General features: G+C 39.7%; 1 protein-coding gene across 8 annotated transcripts in view; it reads left to right on the plus strand.

Moving 5' to 3' along the window:
• NCKAP5 (NCK associated protein 5) overlaps positions 1-17019 on the plus strand; it is a 377529-nt gene that overhangs the window by 17300 nt on the left and 343210 nt on the right. Inside the window, exon 1 of one of the 8 annotated variants that reach the window (XM_052676206.1) lies at positions 6404-6716. The exons of 1 other annotated variant lie outside the window; for it this stretch is intronic. The gene's annotated coding sequence lies outside the window, so the exon portion shown is untranslated. Of the gene's footprint in view, positions 1-6403; positions 6717-17019 lie in introns of those variants that run through there. 6 more of the 8 variants (XR_008204905.1, XR_008204904.1, XM_052676204.1 and 3 more) reach the window with 6 other exon arrangements.

The raw sequence follows: 17019 nt of genomic DNA on the forward strand, positions 1-17019 counted from the left end.
TACCTGCCCTGCCTACCTGCTGGTACCCTTGTACCAGCCAGACAAACAGAATGGAGGGTTTCATTTTGCAGGAAGGATGAGAAAATTTTTCCTCACAAAACCAATTTCAGGTTGTTTCATCATCGTTTCACAAAAGCACGCTTTGCTCTCCTTCCCTGAAAAGTATCTAGCTGGTTGTTAGGAGTTGTTATATTTCACAGATTTCAAGTAATCATAGCATATTGTTGCAATCTTGTGTTGAAAGTGTGCATGTAATTTGTTACTGTACTCTACAGCGGTCCAGGATTTTTCATAGGATGTCACAGAGAATCCTGAAGATGTGCACTGAGGTACTTCTTGGTAAGCCTGTGGTGTTGTCCGGGGAATGCTGACAGCACAAAGAGCAGTAATTCCTGGACTTACATTTCCTGACAGCTCCATTACAGCTTTAAGTGAATGACTCATCCCCCAGGGGTTTTACCTGTGCTGTTGGATCAACTTTCTGTGGGTCCCAGGGGTGTTATGGCAGCAGTATACTTGCAGGGGGTTTCAGATAGACATGTTTATTATAGTTACTCAGGAAAATGGGATGTTTTTATCAGCCCAAAGTGTGTCCCAATATGGAAATCTGTAGTATTAAAATCAGGCATGTTGTTACAGCTCTTATTTCACAAGTCATCTGCTGGTGGTAGTGGTTCCTCCCTGTCCTGCTTTGAAAGCAGAATTGAAAGACCCAAAGAGAGCTTTAAATGATAGTAATCTTTCTCAAACAATTCTAGGATTGTTTTTTTCCTACTGCCTTTGGGATCAAGGATAGTGCTGAGAGCTGGTTTGGTTCACATGGGATCCACGGTGACATTGCTTTCACAGCTCTGGCTGATGTCTGCATCTGCTTGCAGGTACTGATTAACCCTGTGTGTGTGCACTTTGGCAAATAGAGCAGGCAATAGAGCTGCTCAAAGGGTCACTGGGTCCGCATGCAGGGGTCAATAAAATACATGCAGGCAGACAAGTGGGGCCTATCTCTTCCCTCCTCAGGCTCCCTCTAAGGCCTCTTTCTGCCAAGGGCAGGAATAACATCATAAGCAGAGCTCCCTATGGCAGGCACAAGAACATCAAGCAGCAGCCCGGCAGTGGAGAAGGAAGACTGCTCAAGTCAGCCGCTGCTTATTCTTCCTCCCCAGGCAGTAGAACAAGGGAAAAAGAAGGGATCTCTGTGAGAGCTTTTAAAGATGCTTTGTTATCCCATTCGGTATGGAGAGTGATATACCTATTTGTTTGAGGGAAGTGCTTGTTATATTACGGATTTACATTATGTGTTTAAAAGCAATTTACATAAAAATTAGTTCTGATTTATGTAAACTCCACTGAAGAACTTTTTCCCTTAATATGCTGATGTGCTGCTACCTCTGTGCCACACAGCGTAAGGCCAAAGCTTCCAGCCAGATTCTGATCTTCATCTGGTGCACACACATGAGAGGACAGTTTGGAAAGCCATCTGAAATGCATAAATTCTCTTCCTTATTTCCTCTGTTTGGTCTGATTACCATGGCCTGCAATATTGCAGGAGCAATGGAATTCTGTGGCTGAGGAATGGAGAGTGATATCTCAGCCTTGTCTTGCTTTGGGAAGATGGCTGACTGATCCTTTGGAGTGTGAAGGTGTCAGGACGGAGCAAGAGGAGCGAAACCATTGAGTTGAGAGCACAGGGCTGTGTGACTGGCAGTCTCTGGGAAGGAATCTCTGCTTGACATGTACAAAAATGTAACTGATTGCTCCAATCCAATGGCCAGTTCATTGATTAAAAAGGCAAGTGGGCTCTTATCCAGGAGTGCAGTAGCAAACAAACAGCTCGGCTGAAAAACAAGGCTGCTTAACCATCTGAAAGAGCATGGAGCCATCACAGCTGCTGCAGAACCTGTCACGACTTGGCTGCCAAGAGACCAGATGCTCACAGCAGAGGAATGTGTGTTTCACAAGCTGATACCTCTGCTTTCTGACACACAGGGACACGTCCGGAAAGGCAGGAGGGGAGCGTCAATTAGTCAGCTTCCCCATTAGGTGCCAGCCCTGCTGGAACCCCAACACCTGTAGCAACAGGCATTTTCATCAGAAATAGATTATGGAAATAACCTTCTCCTCTTAGGAAAGACCATTTTCAGTAGCCAGGGGGGGACTGCTACCCGTATGTGAAGTTAAACCACACAGCTGAATTAATGATCTGACACATTGGAATCTAAATTTGCAGGGGCTTACCCGTGTGATAAAGGATATACAAAAGCCCTTGAACGTACGTTAGTTTTGTGGCTGCTCCAGAATGCACTAATGCCATTGATTTCAATTTACTCTGGATAAGGTCACTGGTGGCTGAATCAATCTCATGACTCCAGAAACAAGAGAAAAAGGCAAAGAAAGAATAATGGCTTAAATCAGGAAATTAATGAAAGCCAGTCCTAGGTGCTTGTATTTAGTAATCACATTTAAAATGCTTCTGAGTTTCCTGGTAGTTAAAAATCCAGTTTCTGCCTCGTTCTTTCTGATTCAAGTGGCAACAATCAAAATAGACTTTGTAGGATTTGCTTAAAGCTCTGTTTTATAATGAGGTAGCTTATAGGGAGAGTCAATCACATCCATTTCACCTCTGAATACTTTTTTTTTTTTTTTTTTTTTTAAATTCTACTGAAGCATAAATTATGGCACCAAAAAAAAAATCGGGAATAGATATAAAATCATTGTTACAGCTGGAAAAATAATATGCACTGATTTAAGTTCTCAACCCATCTAGAAAAGTTAAATGAGTTCTTTCATTTTAGCTATTAGTTTTCTTATCTGTCAGTATACTGGGTCAGGCTTCATCCTGACAGTGAAGGACAGCATTTCCCATGGTGGAGGATGTGAGTTTGGTAACTGTCTGTGTAACTGTCTGCTGGGTGTTGAGGAGTGCATGGCAGCACGTGTATAGAGCACAGCTGGAAAGGACAACCCAGGTATATAACATGACATCCTTTGACCCCAGGTACACCAGAACCTCAACTGGACACAATCACTGTTGCATCTTTTTCTCTGAAACTAAAATTAATAAGTGTGGGTGATCTACTGTTTGTTCCAGCAGTAAAACCTTCCTTTGCTAAGGATCTTTCTTCCATTGTTGATGTGCAGGGGAGGAAAAAAGCTTTGAAAAATCACCCAGTGAGGTTAAAAACCAAACTGTTTTTGCAACCAAAAGCTTACCAGCCTGATCAAACTGCTTCAGCTGGAGATCCCTTTTTGACAGTGAGTGTCTGAGGAGATCCATGCACCACCCCTACACATTTCCTTTTATTCTCTCTGCATACTTTTACTTGGTTCTGCTGTTTATCCTCTCTGCCAGCTACCCCAGGCTTAGATAAGTGTTTACTGTGCTAACGTGTGCTGATCCCACTTGCTTTTAAGTATTTCATTTATGAAACTGGTAGTTAGTCGTGTTGGTAAAAAACGAGAATGATTTTAACTTCCAAAGAGCATTTTGCTTTCCAGAATCCTGGTGTCATTCTGGAGAAGTTTCTGTGATATTTTAAGAATCAGCTCAAGACTTCCAACCATGTGCAATCCCAAGGAGGGCCAAAAAATCAAATATGCCCTCCAGTGATCTGAATAATTATTGTGGGATAAAAATATAACATATTGGGATTATAATATTCTGTATTTATACTACACTGCATGATATAATGTTACATTATGATACAGCTGGGCAGATCCTCTCCTACCTCAGCTCTATGGCTCCATCGTGGTGAGGGTAATGGGAGCACTTGGGATCCTGGCTGTTTGCTGATCTCATGGTGGGGCAAGTGAACATTGGCACTGAAGATCGCTTGGATTTGTATTTGTATGAGGCACTGAGTTTTTAACAGGTAGTGTCATACTGAGATAGATGGATGGGCAAACTGTGTCTCTCTGTACTTAGATAAATGTATTCCATCTCACCTTAGCTGCCTGCCCATTTAAAATGGAGCTGGGTCAGCCCTTCAGTATGCATATCCCTGCTATGTATCAGTCGGAAAGCAACTGCTGTAGCTCATGGCTTCAATGCATTTGTTTTTTCAACCTGTAACTTGTCAAGGATGGGATTCTGCCTTGAATTTTGTTCTAACAAAAGCCATGGCATTCCTGCCAAAAATAAGTCGTATCTGCACAGCCAGTGGCTATATCTTATGATGACTTAGAATAGAAATTAGAAGGAATAAATGCACTTAGAGAGTGAGCTAATGGCCACTCCCTTAATAAGAGTTGTAATTTGAAGAATGCAGAATCTGTTTGTCCACCCTCGTGGGAATTCTCATCTTGGGAAGACCAACTTACTGGTTAAACCCACAAATCTAAGAACTCACTTCTTTGCACATTTATTTTTACACCAGTTCAGAAAGATAGATATTTACTTTGTTGGAATAGATAGAATTTACTTTGTTGGAAGTCTCCAAAAAATTGGTTTCAGGCAATTGCTGTTGCGGGATCCTGTTCAGCTGGGCGTAGCTAGCTGGGAAATGCATGACCAGGAGGCTTAATACGTGCAAAAATTTACTGAATAGCACAAATAGTGCCTGGGAACAGGCTCCAGTTTCTCTTAAGGTATGTCCTTTTTTTTCTTTCATAAAGCTTTTGGCTTTTTCTGTTAAATCATTTGTTTCCTGATTTTTTGAATCTGTACTTTCTTCCTTTTTTTGTCTCTACATGCATGCCTGAATTAGCATCCTGCCGCAAAACAGTTTTGTTGTCAAGAGATCTGGAGTAGAATCTGCATTTTGCAGTTCCCTAATGTTCATCAGTCCTTGGTGTGAGATGGTGCACTGTAAATTTGCATCAAGTTAAGCAAAACATAACCCATCTCCTAATCTCATGGATGGATTTGTTCCTGCTGGAACGAGCTGACATTTGCAGACCCATCCACTGCAGCACTTGCAAAGCTGGGACTAATGCTGAATGTCATATGTTATTGCATGTCATTGTTGATACTTGCTGCTTCCATAGCCCATATCACCTTCAAAACATTTGAGGGACTTCCTTGATCAGAGCTCAGTGAGTCAAATGCACTCTTGTTGACTGTGATATAAGATGGAGTGCAGCCCAATAAATGCAGCTCGTGGTTCTTTGCATGCTGTGGGCTGATTAGCCAATGGATATAGGGAGATTTACAATACAGCTCTTTCAAAGGCACAGATTAGGTTTGCTATGAAGCAGTTCAAATAATCTCTATGGCACTGGGGTCCTGCTTCTACTCGGTGCATGACCTGGGCCAATCAGGAATTCCACCAGTAAGGTCATACAAATTACTTGATGATGCTCTTGTAGTAAAAAAGCAAGATCTTCATCTAGTGCTAACTACATTATTCAGCTGTGTCCTTGCGCCTAGCTTGATTTATATCAGCGTCAAGATTCATCTGCTCGCTGTAAACAGACAGAAATTTGGGTTGCTACTTCTCTTACATGTAGCAATTTGAGAACATCATAAAAACTTGGCTTCAACTCATCTCTGAGCTCAGGTTTCTGTTTTGTTGTGTGTGAAATGTGCAAGTCAGGTGTTTGGATGCAAGTGGTGAGGTGTTTCCAGTGCTGAAGCTCCTCGTGCAGAAGCACATGTAGATAAGAGAACTCCATCTGTCACAACCCTTGGTGCTGCCCTGCCTGTGTTTGAAGTTCTAACTTGAAAGGGCTGACTTCTGAAAACTGAGGCACAGACTGCCAGATCCCTCTTCCAGCAAGAGCTCAATGCCAGAGGGTAAGTTGGGACAGCTGCTTGTACTGGTCCTTGGGTGAGCACCCTGTGCCTCGCTGCACCTGGGCAAACTCCAAACACCAAGTGGTCTTGGACCTCCAGCTCAGAGGAAAGGTCAGTGTCATGCCCTTACCACCATCTGAATAGCCATGTTTGGGGCTGTTTCCTGCTTTCTTATATTTTCATCTTTGGAAGAGAGGTTTCTTCAGAACAATTGTAACTAATGTTGAACTGGTTTAAATCTTGTGAAAATTGAAATCTGTGGTTCTATAACGTTTAAAATTAGGAATTAATTAGGAATTAGGTGAAACTTTTATTTTGGCTTACTAAAAACCTGTGCTGTGTGCTTTAAGATGCATGCAGATTTGCACCCCCAGTTGCATATCTTTAAAATAAACAGAAAGATTAGGAGAATGCAGGGGAAAATTCTGAAAAAGGTGCTGCTGACACTAAATTTTTCTTTTTCTCCCTGCACGCTTTGCATTTTGAAGCTGGTTAGGTGCTTAATTTTCTGCTTTCCCTGCAAATACTGTTTATTCATTCTAAGAAAACATCAGTTGGGTAAACATAAGTATTTATGTGTGTAGCACTGCAACTCCTACTAAGATGCAAATTGTGCTGCAGGGAAGATAGTTTGTGCTTTTCTTTCCTCTCCTCTTTTCTTTTTTGACAGTCAGTTAATAAAGACTCAACAATAAGCAGCTGCCTGTGATGTCATTTGGGACTTTGTCCACAGAGCTTGTATTTACAAGTACTGAGCAACTACATAGCAGCAGAAAACCCAACTATCAGCAAACTTCATGTCTGCTGTTGCTGGAGGACTTCAGTAGTGCTCTGGATGGTGCAGAAAGCTAACTCTGTTCTTCAAACCACAGACTTTTAAAGCTTGGTAAATAAACACTGGATAAACTCAAGAGAATTTCTGGACTGCAAAGACTTACGGATCTGAGTTCTCCAGGGCTGGCATGTTTTGACTGAACTGCTGCAAGTAAGACTTTTGCTGTTTCAGTGTTTTTATCATCTCTGTAAAGCTTATTTTTTTCTAGAAGTGTGTCAGCTTTGCTATTTGCAGTTTAACTTTAATTAAATGAGAAGCAAGTATGTAGTTGTTAGGAGTAATTGCAGCCATGCATCTGAGTGTTTCAGCAATAGAATAAAGGACAAATGGAAACTTGAATTTTGCTTTTGTTTGCCTGAGATTACACTGAAGTGAATCCTAATATAATTGGTGAAACTTTAAGATCCTTAAAAATGGAGAGAATTGCCATTAATTGATTAAAAAATAGTCTGCTTTTAAAAGATCGTTATCAGTTCATGGCATTTATTTGAATAGTCATGGTTAATATGAATTTTTAATATAATTTCTTTATGTGTTTTAATACAGTTTCTTTTAAAATTGTTTTCCTTCTTATGCAGGCAGAGATTTAAAGCAGACCTTGGCTGTTTCTGGTCTTACACCCAGTTCAGGTTATAGAGATAGATAAGTTTGAAAGATAGACTCATGCATTGCTTTGAAATCTGGTGCTTTTTGGATTAAATGAATTTATGATTATATGAGAAACAGTTTTAGTTTTGTTTTGTTTTTGAGCAATTACGTTAGAGTTCTATGTTAGAATCTTTAAACATCAGAGCAGAAACTCTACTGCTGCTCTGCTACTTCAGAGCAGAAACTGCAGTGAGAAAAACTTTATTTCTGCACTGCCTGCTGTTTGAAGTCAGAATTATGTTTACAGCCACTGAAGTCATTTTCATGACATTTTGTGAGATGGTCAGGGTATTATTCCTATTTTACAGACGTGGAAAGTGACCTCTAGAAGTGATTTATTAAAACTTGATATACACTCTTCAAATGCTGGTAACAAACTCCATCTCTCCTGCTTCTCATATCAGTCCTTCACCAGAAGCCTATTCAAATTACTGAAATTTCAGTTGTAGTGGCTCTTCCAGAGAGTAACCTGAGGATCTCTTTTACTTCTTTTTACCTCTGTTTAATGATCTGTCTTCGTGGAGACAAAGCACATTTCTGAAGAATGAAATCAGGGCAAGTGTATGAGGCTGTGTCAGCACAAATCAGTCAAACAAGAATAGGAGGATTTTTAAAATTTATTTTATTTATTTATTTATTTTTGCTTCTCCTGCCACTGACTTTATGTCCCAGGCCTCTCAGTTGCGGCGTATTACTTTGTACTAAGTTTTGGGTGGCTACGGCTGCTGTTGCCTCTCCCAAGTGACCTTGTTTCTGTAGCAGATCAAAACCTGTCTGTCTTTTCTTTTGATGTTTTAATGTGGCTTGGCATGTCAAGATGTTGTGTAACTTAGGACCCGTTGTTCTGTCTTTGGAACTGAAGCATATTCTTCTGGAAGAAAAAATAGCCCTGAATTAACTCTGCATTTATGCCTTGCCATGCAAATGGTAAAGGCTTTGGGGATCTTAAATAGGGGCCTTAGAGCATAGAGGCTTTTTCTTTGTGTGTTCACCATCCTCCTTCAGAAATAGTATAAACAAGGTTTATATGTTTTTTAAAAGACGTTTTTGTAGCTCAGGAGCTTCCACTGAGTTTAGAAGTGAACAACAGGTACCATGATGGAGTCTTTTGCTGGGGGAAAGCAAAGGCTGAAGCTGGATGTTCTGATCCCTGTGCTGATGCTGTGGGACAGTCCTTCCTTCCCTCTGTCAGCCTGTGGTTAGCAGTGATGATCTGCTGCTGCACACTAAGAAGTGTATTTACATTTGCAAAGTTCAGGTACTGTGTTGGCAAATGCCTTCAAAACTTTTGAAACAAAGTGCGATTAAAGCAATAATCACTGTCCTCTTACCTTTCCCACTTAAGTTAATTTTACAGGCGAGCCCTAATCATACAAATGTGAATCTTACTCCTCATTTAAGAAAAATTCACAGGCTTTTCTGCTCTCATTCTTGTGTGTAAAATAAGTTGTGTGTGTTTTGAGGCTTAGATTTAAACAAGTAGAAATCCTGCTGCACTAAATGCAAAGTGGGTGCGTACAGTTCCACTTCAGTCAAGAGCAAACCTTCAGCTAATTACTTCAAGAGCAGGAGCGGACTCTCAAAACTCAATGATCTTGGGGCCATTTGATTTTCATTTTTCTTTTTTACATTTTCTTTCTCACATTTACATTTTCTTTCCTGTATTTCTTTGTATCAAATTAGGCTACAAAGGAAGCTCAGTTTTCAGTAAAGCAATCCCCTGTTTGGATTTTTCTTGGATAAAACCTGCAGGCCTGAGCCTAAGGATGCCATTTATGATCTGATAACATTCTGGGATGGCACTAAAGGGAACAATTGCCAGCAGACTGTCAATTCTTCAGGCTTTCTTGCCATTTGAAAAGAAGCAGAATGAGAGCAGAGTCCAGCCTGTCATCCCCTGACAAGCAGGACAGAGGCTGGGATAAAAGCCATGGAACAAAGGTGCCAAAGGGAAGCTGAGCTGAGGAGCTCAGCGTGGCTCAATGAGGCCAAGCACAAGGAGGTGTTCTGTGGCTCCTGCATATGATCAGCTCCCAGCAGTATGGGAGTTGTAATAAGAACAATCCCCACCAAAGTTGTTAATACACCTTTGATATTTTACCATCTAAAATATGGTTTTATTACTAAAATAAGATACGTGGACCATGTAAATAGAACACATTAACACTTGTAGGCACTATCCTGTACTATCTAATGACCTCTCATACACCATGCAGGATTGCATTAGGTGTTCTCTAATGGTTGCATAAATTCATCATGACGCTTTTGGAGATGAAAATTTTGATAACTGTTATCTGAAAAATGCTTCTAACCCTTGTGAGATTCCATTGACTGCCACCAGGTGACTCACAGGGATGGGGTCTGTGCTGCAGTAGTGGGCTCTGGGAGCTGGCAGCACTGCTGTCTGTGGGCAATGAATGACACAGACCCTGAAAAACAGCATGGATTATAAAACAGTAGATAAAAACGATATTGCTGAAAAATGGACTGTTGATATTGACACAAAGCAAGAACAAAGGCCTTTGTTAAACCACGTGTTTGAAAAGCTCTCCACAAGACAACACTATTTGTTTCCCAGAGCCAAACCAGCCTTGGATGGTGCCCATACAATAGGTCTGTGCAGAACCAAATGTGTGTCGTAAATTCTATTCTTTGACAGCGCTAATTGATTATTATAATTCATCGTTATCTAAATTGTTATATTCAACAGTTTACTGTATCCCTTTGTTTCTTTGTTCCTCAGACATAATACAAATAGGAAGAGTTAATTACCGCAGTCAGCAAGAGGCGGGTCTCATTGTCTGCCTCACTTTGATTGAAGCTGGTTGTTTCACCACTGTGGATTTTCAGGAACGATGGAGGGAGAAAAAGAAGCAGGAATTCTTCTGTAGTGAATTTGCTTTTTGGTGGTAGTTGCTGTTTGTATTTTGAATGCTCTTCTTTTTACACATGGGCTCTATCATGCTTGCTTTGCCTGTACTAAGTACTAATTATGCAAACAAAAATTGTGTGTAATCCAATCCTCTTTGGAGTATATGGTACTTTTTGAGGAATACAGCACAACTTGACACACAAGTGAGAGGGTTGCATTTACTTCTAAAATGATTTAGTGGACCAGCCTCATGGCTTTTTCTCCAGTGCCCTGGTGATGGCCTGAGCTGCATCTGCTGGGTAAAAAAAGCAATACTCTTAGCTGGGGTGCTTGAGATCAGATTAAATGATGGCTTAATTTCTATGAATTCTTAACGCCCTGCTCTACTGCTGTTTTCTAAAACATGGTGTAACTTTCCTGGAAAATGTAGGATCTTTTTAGCCTTTCAGCTCAGTGGGTCTGATAAAATGGTTCATAGCGATAAGATTTTGGGGGGTTATTTTGCCAGTAGAGGGCCATGTTAAACTGAATAAAAAAACTCCCTCTTGGTCTCACATTTTCAGCGAGTAACTATTGAAAGCGTATGATTGTTTTCAAGGGCAAAATGAGTAAATAATTGGATTTTTTAGAAGCTACCAAATGATTAATTATTTAAAACAAGAATCACATCATTTTACAGCACAACAGAGTTCTGCGTCAATCTAATTAGATCGAATTCTGGTGTTTAAAATACTTAATATCTACCTGTTTATTCTAAATTGTTCAAGATTGATAGATACAGCTCTAATAAGTTATTAAGCTGACATGATAAACAGCAGCAGCATGTGCTTTTGCTATAATGACACAGATGAAGAAAGAATTGTTTTTCAGAGGTACAATCACGTTTGTTTTTGATGTGGCCTCTAAACTAGCAGTTATTATTCAGCCTTGAGTGCTGCAGGAGTTGACCTTTGGCAAAATATTTTGTTATCCTCAATCTTTTATACAGGCCTTTTGTGAACTCTGAGCAGCGCTCATTTTGCTGATTGCATTTAAAGTCATTTATTGCACAGCGTTTGCCCTTCTAGCAGATGTTAAAGGATTCCCTGCCTGCCCCCTTAAAGGCTACTCCTCCGCAGCATCTAATTATAGCCTACACAAAAGATTAACAGATGTTATAATTGTCTTTACTCATTGATTAAATAGTTTCTGCATGACTTGCTCTCCCTTCTCCCTCACTGCTGATTTGTGAGGTCTTCCTGGATAAATCTCACGCATCTGCAGTGTGTTAACCATGACCATCTTCACAGTTTGTGACTTTTTTTCTGGTTCAGTTTGAGGAAGTCATATGCGTTCTTCTGGACAATACAACAGAAATGTATTAACGTGGGTGTGTGACCACTTGCTTTAATTACACGTTTCTGTTTTCCTCCTCCTTTTAACCATTCCTTCTGAGACTTATGTGAAAAGCAGACTAGTTTTAATGAATATAAATTGATGGGTAGAGGTTAAGCCGCTGAGATTTGTTTGTGTCTGAATTTCAGTTGCCACTTGTAGAGGAAATTCCTCACTGGAGAAATTTTCTGGAGGACTTTTCAATAGGTATCCAGTAAGACCATTAGAAAACTTTGGTTTCTTTTTCTCACAGAATTAAGTTTACCCAATTCTTGAGCTATCCAATGTCTTCACTGTTACAGTGCTGAGATGAAGGCTCTGCTGTCGGGTGGGTCCACAGAATCATAGAATCACAAGGTTGGAAACGACCTGCAAGATCATCTCGTCCAACCGTCAAATAGTTCTTTCCCTACAGAGTGATGGTGACCAGCACAGCAACTGCTGTTTTATGTTCTTTTAAATCTTTTAACGTCTTGAACTAGGTCAGAACAAACAGTGTTTCTATTCAGAGAAATTAAACATCTTGTACGTTATTGTGCTTACACATCCTTTCCTGTTGGTTGGATTTCGTGTAACATTTTCCTTAATTCTTACATTGACCCAGATGTGAGCCATTGGCAAATCCACAAAGGTTCCTGTGACAGTCTCTCACCATCCCCCAGCTCTGTGGAGCTGCATCTGTCATTTGGCCTCAGCCTGAAGCTCTACCTCACTTAGCTCAGAGTTAAGCAAAGTCAATGGAGGTCATTATGTCATGCTTCTGACAAAACCTCTGCTTGAAGCTAAAGAAGAGTAGCAGGTTAAAGGTTTGAGGTTTGAATTACAGCCTGGTTATTCAAAAGCCAAAAATTATTGTGCTGTTCCCTCTGCTTATGCTTCACATCCGACTAATATATAAAACTGTTGCTTTGATGGACAGTCAGAGAAACCACCTTGCATTGAGACTGGGCAAATATTCTTCTGCCAAGACTCTCTTTCTAATTTTTTGCCACAAAGATTATTCCTGCTTTGTGTAGATGTCTGGGTCTTTTGACCAATTAATTAATGATTAATTAATCAATTAATGCAGATTCCTGGATATCTGGTCTATCCTGTGCCATTATGCTTTGTTGATAGTATGGAAATGTAGTCTCTTCACAGTGAATGCTGTTCTTAGCACTGGCTATGACATCACAGGATGTAACCTATAGGGCTTTTATCAGTTTTTAAACTGTATCTCATACTTACAATTAATGGGTTTTATTAGGCTGAATTATAATCTTTGCAGTGCAGAAGAGCATTTCTCCAGGGTTTTGAAGGAGGGAAGATTTAGGTTGGATTTTAGGAGGAAGTTCTTCACAAGGAGAGTGGTTAGGCCCTGGAACGGGCTGCCCAGGGAGGTTGTGGATGCCCCGTCCTTGGACGTGTTCAAGGCCAGGTTGGACGGGGTCCTGGGCAACCTGATCTGAATGTGGATGTTTGGTGGCCCTGCTAGGCAGGGGGGTTGGAACTACATGATCCTTGAGGTCCCTTCCAACCCGGGTGATTCTGTGATTCTGTGTGATTCTGTGATTTCAAAACTGCTCTAGAAACAGAGGTACTTTGTTTGTCAGATTAACAAAGGACACTTTATCTTTCTTGCTTTTAAATGACATCTCAGAGCTGAATGATTCCCATTTATGAGCTGGGGGGAGCAGATTATAGTCATTGTTAGAAAATTCCAGAGTGCCAACTGTGTCTGCAAAGTATATTTTAATAATATAGACACCTGTCCACTACCAAGCTTCAGCATTTCATAGAGATCACTGAGCAGCCAGCTGATGAAAGTGACTTATGCAGTACCAACCCTGTATGGATTTGAGACACTGATTAGTATGGACTTGAGATGCTGATCCTGAGGTCAAAAGCTAAAGTCAATAATAACAGTTAATAATAATCGGCAAAATATGGAGATTGAATAAATCTGGAGCTAGGTACTAGGTGATACTTGCTGTTACACATGAGAAACATTTAGAAATGAATGACTTACTGAAAAGTTCAGCTAAATCGTCAAAGATTTTTAACATCCACTGCTGGCTGTTGCTGCAGGAAAATTTTAAGGTGAAACCTGGTCTAACATTTTAATAAGCAGTTCTCTGTCATGTCACTGGATGTTAACCCTAACGTTTGAAACTAAGATCTTCATCTTTACCTTAAAATTGCACAAATAAATGAAAGACAGTACCGGATGAACTGAAGAGTAAACAGTAGAACAATCCAAAAAGTCTTGGAATGGCCATTCTGCTTGTCACTCTGCTTGAAAATCTGTAGACTTCTTTTATATTTACTTATGTGCCTTTACTAAAACTACTAACTTCCTTCCCTTAAGCTCCAATTCTGTCATGATGTTATTGATTGGGAATATATTATGATGTTCATAGGAAATAATTTCTGTCATTTATATTTACCGGTCTTTAATCAAGTGAATTGGTTTTCTTCTTGATTACCACAAAAATCTCCTGTTGCAAGAAAAAGCTTTAAAGAGACATTGATGAGAATTTACTGACTAGATCATGGCTTTTGACACAGACATGAGAGGGGAGTGGATCATAAGGTGACCAAACATGATGATGCAGATGCAGGCATGTATCAAGAATTCTAGCCAGTGCTTTCCTTGATTTTACTGATCGGTTCTGTCTTGATAGTAAAGCACAGCAAGACCCAATCTCACCGTCTGGCCACTATTGAGGAAGAAAGCTTTCATTACTTGTTTCAAATATTCCTCTCTTCCCAGGCTCCAGGTTTGCATCCTGCACATTATAAGAAGATTATGAGCTTGAGTCCCTAGATCCATCTTGGTATCTAACTTAACTGGCAGCTGTAGAAGGCAGGGTCCCTCTGCTCTCATCTGATACAAGGTGGCTTTCTTATGGATGAAGAGAGGCAGAGGTCAAAAGGTCCTCACCCAAAAAGAGATGAAGGATGTAACCCTTGTATGTAGGTTTTGGGCTCAACCTTTGGGCAGCAAATTGGTATCCCATGATACCAACCCAAACCACCCACTCAAGAGCTGGATTCCAACTTAAAATGTAAGTCAGTGATTAGTGCTTACCTGAAATGAACCTCTTTGTTTCCTCATTGCCTAAGTTGTAGGCTGTTTCCCATAGAACACAGTTAAAAAACCAACATGCCTAACAACATGCTCAAAACGTTATATATATAATCTTAAAATGCACTTTGAAATTGGAAGTGCTTCATTTAAAGTATGCAAATATATTATGTCCTTCTGCTTTTTCACTAAAAATGCTTTGTTTTTTCCCAGTCAAAATACAGTGTAAGCAATAATTTTGGATAACTTCTGTTATTCCAAAACTAGAATGCATAAACTGTAATCTCAAAAGATTTGGCTAAACCTGAATGCCATTACTCCCAAGAAATAACCTGGAGAAAACAATCTTGTTTGAGTTGTTATTGTGAATTCTACAAGGAAAATGATCCCACCAAACTGTTGTTATCACAAACAAAAACATTATTCAGATTTTCATGAATAATGAACTTCTGAAACATTTGTAGTTTGTTGTGGATTTTGTGTGTCACTTTTGGTAGCTTAATGATTTTTACTTTGCATTTTAAACAGGTGAGCACTTGAGAGAGAGAAATACGAGAATGTTTTAATAGTATGCTTCCTCTGTTTCTAATATCTTCTGGATATTGCTGTATCCATACTCCCAATGTGTTGGATTATTATCTGTGATGGCAGACTAAATGTTCTTTCCTATTTCACTTAGTAGAACTGAGTGCAGCTGAGTTAAAGATTGGTAGGATGGCATAAAACATAGGGGAGTTATAAACCTTTTAAGTAGGAAATTCATGAATGTTTTTTAATTTACATTTTTATTAAGTTTCTGGCAGTCAGACTTCACACTGAGAAAGTGAAGTAAGCACTGCAGGCAACTGACTGCACAGGGGAAGGATGGAGTTGCTTCATTTTCGTTTTTCCTTTTCCACTCTGATAGTCACAAATGTGGATTAACAACTGCAATGCATAGACTCTGAGAAGAAATGGAGGGAGAATTTTTTTTGCCCACCAGTATCTTCAGATAACTCATTCCTGGGCTGCACCCTCACTTTCAATGAATTTTATTGTCCTGTATCCTGCCTTATTTTTTGTATGACAAGTGTTCCTCTGATCCTCTGGAAATCTGTTCCTCTGGGAATCTATTGGATTTCACTTTAAGTAATTTCTTCAGATACTCAACATCATTTCCCATTCTTTATTTCTTTTCAGCCTATTGTCAATAACTTAATCAATTCCTCACTATTTCTAGTGTTAGTATATCTCCTTCAAACTTCTGTAGATGGTCATTCCTTCCAATCTTCATCTCCTTTTGGCATTGTTTGAAACTACTATGAACAGATTTGTTAATCGTTTTTCCACCAAATCGATACCTTAATCGTCTTCACTGCTGTTATCTGAATTCCATCAAGTTTGTCTATATGCTTTTGGTTCAGAACTAAATTTAGTGTTTGAGATGAGATCTCTCTAAAGTTGCAGAGGAAAAAGTTGAAGGGCTGTACAGCATGCCAATACTGCTCAGTGTGCTGTCACTGTCTGAGGATATATGAGTGAGGACAGAACATCTTTCATTTTGAACATTTTCACAATAGTTTTCCTGGCCATAAGCTGAAAATGAAGCTTAATCAATGCGTATCTGTGCCTTTTAATTTTACAGTCTTGATGTCCTACATGGTCTGTTGTGTAAAAAGAATAAAAGGAGTTTGAATTGGCTGGACAAATCTCTGCAATTTTTCTTGACATGTGCTAAATGATTTACTATTGCAAAAATAGTTATTCTGCACTACTGGCCACTGCACTATTGACTCTTTCAGGGGTTCAGGTGGAAGAGGGGGGATAAGCACAAAAAACCTATGATTTTTAGTGGTCCCTTGGGGATAAAATTAGGACAGATGAGCAGGCAGAAGAGATGCGGGCTGCAATGCATCTGTTTCAGAGAAAAAGGGATCTTTAAGCACATTTCAAAAGCTTCTTACTGTAGTTTTCTTGTAGCTGAGATCTTTATGAGTAGGTTTGAAACTTGTTTTTTTTTCAGAAATACCTTGGTTTACAATAATGAAGGAAAAATGGGAAGGAAACACAAATGGAGTGGTATATGTAGGAATCTTGACCATATACTTTAAACCCTTCTATTTTGTTATCCATTAGAAGAATTCAGATATTGGATTCAACTGCATGTATTTTTCTGAACCTTGCAGCATATTATATTGAACACAAATGAATTCAGTTCTTTATTGCCATTGGCCTCCTAAACCAGATACCACTTCCTCTCCTCTCCTTAAGATTTGTAATTCAACTAAATGAGATTCCCATTTGGCTTTCTGACACCCAGCCAGCCATGGCACTCAGGGAATTTGGGAAACAAACACGAGACTGAAATATCTTCTTCATAGCCAGTGATGATGCCTTCGTCCCACGTCACTGATAGTATTACACTGTGTGACAAGATGTTTTTTGCCAGAAAAATATTTCTGAGGATTTTCTCCAAGAGATTCTTGGGTAGCTCAGTCATGTTAGAAACAGAA

This window comes from Tympanuchus pallidicinctus, unplaced genomic scaffold (assembly GCF_026119805.1).
Source record: "Tympanuchus pallidicinctus isolate F22 unplaced genomic scaffold, pur_lepc_1.0 scaffold15, whole genome shotgun sequence".
Classification (NCBI taxonomy): Eukaryota; Metazoa; Chordata; class Aves; order Galliformes; family Phasianidae; genus Tympanuchus; species Tympanuchus pallidicinctus.